The sequence below is a fragment of the Protopterus annectens genome, chromosome 5.part0, assembly GCF_019279795.1.
Source record: "Protopterus annectens isolate FY-2018-M chromosome 5.part0, PAN1.0, whole genome shotgun sequence".
Classification (NCBI taxonomy): domain Eukaryota; kingdom Metazoa; phylum Chordata; order Ceratodontiformes; family Protopteridae; genus Protopterus; species Protopterus annectens.
The window spans coordinates 507664957-507670956 of record NC_056735.1 but is presented as its reverse complement, the minus strand read 5'-3'; positions in this window follow the sequence as shown (position 1 = coordinate 507670956).

Sequence of the window (6000 nt, the reverse complement as noted above, 5' to 3'; positions counted from 1 at the left end):
TCTGTTCAGCATGTCCTGTTTATATGACAGTCAAGTTGCAGGTGTGTAGGAGAGGTAATTCTAATGTTAGTCCTTTCTTGGATAAGCAGGAGATACACAGTGGGGTCTGACACCTCCCTGCATGGCAGGCATACACCTCCCCTCCAAAGCATGTCAGAGACAGAATACACAGTTACAGGCTTGACACAGTCTGCATAGAGCATGTTATGTACACTGTGTATTGGTTTACTGTGGAACCTCTGTGTATGTGACACTTGTCAGATATGCCTGGTTAGTTACATACTAAAGGTGCCACTGCACTCAATGGTAGATGTTGTGAATGCTGAATACAGTGGAACAATGACTATCTTGGATTTACATGCCATACCTTTGTTTATAGATTGTGTTACATAGAATGTATCCCCAAATATTACAACCCATGACAGTCAGAGGCTAGATAACTATCTATGTGTCCATAAGTTCCTGACTATGGGTCAACTGTTGGAGGTATGCAGTCACTATGTTAGGTACCAGGGGTGGATGACTTTTCAAGGGATAGTATTGTGCATTCCTTAGCATTTACTGTTAGTCCATGGCTCTAACAATAACTGAATATATGTGTCAGCCCATCCTAGATAACTGTTGAGTCATTGTGGGATTCAATGACAGATCCTAATTTGCATTCTTCCTTAAATTTAGTCAGTCAGAGGCCAATGACAGTGGCCATGAGAGTAGAGAAGTAAATGCCTAGAAGGAGCACATCCTACCCCACTCAAACCCACATCACACATACCTACATGTGCAGAACTCTTTACCAGACAAATAAGTAAACACCAGACACCTCAGAAACCCACATACAAGCTCACTACACATAATCATACCTCTGCAGAACACAGTACACATAACAGCTCATGTATCACTGTCTCACTGGTGAAACACTTAAGGCAAAACAAAGAATCAAACATATCACTAATAGGTGATTATATCATGAGACACATTGATGTGCCTGTTACCAGGCTTCATAAAGGAAAGGTCACAGTCTGCTCTCTGTGAGGTGGCAGGATACACCATATCACACATGCACTCAAGTCTGTCAACATCAAGTACTGTTATGACTATGTCATATTTCCTGTTGGTGTGCATGACTTGAGAAAAACCTCTCTGGAATGTATGTAGAAACATGACTGGGCTGACAGACTATGTGTGACAAACAGGTTTGCCCTTGGCCTTGAGCTGCATTTTACTGTCACCTAGGATAATGGCTCCATACAGACAGAAAATGAGTGACATCAGTAATTGCAGTAGTGTGTGGTGTCAATGTAAAGAGATCCACTATCTGTCAGCCTGGGATTATCTGCTCAACAGACCTCAATGCTTTGCCAGAGATGGTCTTAATCTGTCACCCTTGGGATTTTGCCAACTGGCCAAGGCTGTTGCCACACCCATAGAGCACCTTTTAGGTGATGTCACAAGGAAAAGCTCTCCACTGAGAAAATGCCATCTACAAACAACATCACCATTATGCTGCTAAATGCTAGGAATGTCTCCACTAAATGCCACTTAGTGGAAGCTGTTCCCACCTTGGAAAATGCAGGCATTTGTGCAGTCACAGACACCTGGGTCAAGGCTGTGGACAGCACCACTGCCATACCAGGCTACACTGCCTTCCACATGTTGAGATCTCAAACTTAAAGCATGCAAAGTAATGGAGGCAGTGTATCCATATTCATTAAGGATATATACACATCCAGATTGGTTAGATAGAAATATTCCCTGGAAAAATGCAGGTGCTACTGACTGCTTGTAGGGCACCTAATATAGCCATTGCCAGCTACAGGAGCAACTCCATGAATCAGGACACCCACTGTGCTTAAATGGAAATACTTGAGTCTATCAAGGTACATCAAAACAAGATGGTATTGGTTGACTTTAACTACCCACCATCTAGGTAGATTACTCGAGCTCAAACTCACTTGCCCAGAGGTTAGTCGACTTCCTTAACTGCAATGCCCTGGACCAGTGGGTTGATATCTACTAAAGGGGAGACAACGTACTGGATCGGGTGCTTACCAGTATGGGAGACCGCTGTAGATCCTCCACTGTGATGTCCTTCCTAGTGAGATCTGACCACAAATTGGTCTCATTCAAAGTAAGTATCATATCCGACACCCCCCCTCTTGCAGCATATAAAGTAATACAGTTCAGCAAAGCAGATTATAACCTAACATGTGATGGTATAAATAGCTTGACTGCACCATCCCCCTCAGACGGAACAAGCAATTATGCCAAGCTCTACACCAATGCTTTATACAAGCACCTGCACAACTGCATTGATTTGCCTGTACCTGACAGGGGCAAAACAAGCTCTTTATGGCTCAGCAAACCAGCCTGGTGGACAACTGCCATTAGCATGCTTTACAATAAGAGGTAGACATTGGTGTCTCACAGTAGGAGGGAGGGAGGCCCTCTAAAATGGTTACACTCTCTCCTCAGCATAAACAAGCAAATACATTTTGTTGTGAAGTCCTGCAAAACAAAGTATGGGGAAAATTAGCCTCCTCCACAAAGGACAACCACAATGCATTGTGCAGTCACATGTGTAACATAAAAGGAAATGCCCACATGGTTGCCAAACTCATACATATGGATACCACATATAATGAGCCTGTAGACATAGCTAACCTGTTGGCTGACAGCTTCTGTCACAACTGCACTCCCCTGTCCCACCATTTGTACACCATGACATCCCTACAACCTCTACCATACCTTGTATCTCTAAAGAACAGGTACTTAATGGCCTTTCTAAGGTGACAAACACGGCATCAATTGCACCTGTTAACATCCCAGGTTGCATCCTACATGGTATCCAACATGGATTACCAACACTGTTGAAAACTCTTTGCAATGATAGTGTTATGACCAGCTGCACTCCAGCTGACTGGAAATTGGCCACTGTTATCCCTTTGCACAGAAGTGTTGCATCCACTGACCACAGGAACTATAGACCTATTAGCCTTATTAGCCATATGTATAAGGCCAAGGGGCAACTCATCATGGACCATATGAACAAAGATGTAGGCAATCTAAAAACACTTGACTCTGCACTGTTTGGATCTGTGATAGGGAGATCATGCCTGATTAACCTGGTGGACATCTATGAGGCAGTCACCAATGACTGGATGAGGAGACATCTGTGCATACAACCACCTGGACATAGCCAAGTCATTTGACACTATCCCCCACTCAGGCTTCATTGACAAGCCCAGGCATCTAGCCATCAACAGTAATATCATTAGAGGGGTTATAACTGGCTCACTGATAGCACTCATATAGTCAGAATAGGAGTACCCACCTCTAATAGAGTTGCAGCCATTGGTATTACACAGGGTTCAGTCCTGGGTCCTCTAAGGTTTGGAATCCATTTATCCAACGTACAAACACAAAGTGAGTGCCTGTGGCTGACAAGGTTTGCTGATGCCTGCAAACTGGGAGCCATCATAGACTCTCTAAATTATATCAACATCCTACAAGTGGGTCATACATGACCAAATGATTGCTGACACAATCATGGCATTAAACTCCATGCAAATATATGAAGTATCATTCCTTTTTGTACCAGCAATGTACCTGCTACTTAGCACATCAATAGCAAAACCTTAAGTACATACTGACATGGGCACACAGATTTATATCTACCTTAACTTAGATCACCATGTCTCCATAGTGGTAAGAAGGGCATTGTATCTTGCTCATGACATAACTGAGGGCACTGTCACCTGAATATGAATTAGTTATAACCTCCAAGTACTCTTCCCTCATCAGGACAAAATGTGAGTGTAATGGTGATTTGTTATGTTTGTTTCCAAGTACCAGTGGCAATTACAGAGACTACAAAGGTTCCTTACAAGGGAAATTCAAGTCTTCAGCATTTGTCCTATGGGGATCATCTGAAATCATTGTGACTTTAGTCTGTGTCATACAGACTACTCAAAGGTGATCTCTGCCTGTGACCCGGCTTTATTGGTAATGCTGCATATCCGTACGTCAAATTGTACATGGAGTATTCCCTGTAAGGACCATAACCTGGTACGTGACATCATAAAACATGCTGGAGGGAGAGATACATCTACCATGGCTTAACAAACAATTGCAACAGACTCCCACGTAATGCAAAACAGAGCACCTCATTGGCCCTCTTCAATCTGTATGGTTGGATCGGTGACCATAATTTCACCATGGGGGTTCTGCCTGTGTCCCCTGTGTACATGTGCTGATCATGTAAATAAGGGTAAGTACTTGGCTAGGAGTATAAGGGCCCTAGGACCATTAGCCTAGTAAACCCAATGATCCCAAAGGCTGATGCAAAATGCTCTGCTTGACATTCACACACACCAACTTAGCTACAGTAATACTGGTATCACTGCCAACTAATGTTTACAAGGCACTGCACAACACACATACACTCCAAGGTGGCTATAGCAAGATTAGAACCCCTACCTATCTAGTCTTACACATTACATATCACAGTACTTAATGCATGTACCACAGCTTAAGTCTGAAATTAAGGTGACTGCTGGTAGACTTATGGTAGTTGACATCTGTAGGCCTTGTGTAAGACAGAAGTTTGCAGGCCTGCACCAAAAGCAAGGTCCAAAAAGTGCATATCCATTGCAGTTTGGGTTCACACTTGTTTTGTAGGGGGATGCACATACACACACAAACACAACGAGTGGGCTGGAGTGAGAGATTAGAAATCCTACCTATCTAGTCCTATACACTAAAGATCACAGTACTTAACAGATATGCCACAGTTTAAGTCTGCTTTATACAGGAATGCAGGCAAACTACTTGTAGAGGACATAAAATAGGCCTGTATTGAACAGTGTGTGTGTGGCCTGCAGGGTGACATTGTTTCTTACTGTCATCTGTATCGAGTAGCCTAGCAGTCAGACAACTGCTATCCTAGATATGTGCCAAGAGCAGCCATTCTGGCCATATGTGTCTGTTTGCATTTGGATGGGCAAGCCTGTGTCCAAAACCAATTCACCCTGTCAAAGCTTGAGTACACAACATTATATATCACAGTTCACTTGCTGGTGTATGTGTAGTGATGTCCAGCAGGCACTGGGGGCTGTAAGGGCATTATCTACTGTTGACCCCTAACTTTGGGTCCTTTGACCAACATTATATAGTGTCATAGTGCAGCTTTAATCACACTCTAGGTATGTTGGGCAATACAGACATACACACACATACATATATATATATATATATATATATATATATATATATATATATATATATATATATATATATATATATATATATATATTTTTTTTTTTTTTTTTGTTTTTTTTTTTTTTTTTGCACATGACCTGGCAGTTAATGGATTGGTACCCCTTGCAGTCAATGTAGATTGTACCCTGTTCACAAAGTGGTACCTTGATGTGCATATGTGTGCAATCTATGGCACCCAGTACTTCAGGGTAGTGTGCTACATGGTAGAAGTGTTCCATATTGCTGACCCTCACATCAGGGGTAAGGGGAAAAGATATGTGCTCAATGGCATGTGGAAGCACAGCATCCAGGAATTGGTGGAGTATCCTGGATGCAGATGCCTGTGACACGCCCATTATGTCCCCAGTTGGTCTTTGAAAAGTACCTGTAGCTAGTATCCTAAGGGCTACACATACCTTTGTCTCCAGTGGGATGGGTTCCCCTCTGTTACCTCTGGCTCTGAGTTGATGGTGGCAGAACTCAGTGAGTTATTGTATTATGCCCCTGTCCACCCTGTAGTGCTCTACAGTCTCCAGTTCATGTAGCTCCTGGAAGGATACCCTGGGCGTGAACACTATTCTCCTTCCTGGCCTATGCCTATTGTCAACAGCACCAGCAGAACTGACTTCAGTTGACTTCAGTATCTAGTACATGCAGATGTAGCAGACCTGCAGCAGCCCCTAGCATTATCTCAGTTAAAATTATGAATTCTCTACTCCAATGGTCCAGAGTATTGAGGGAAAA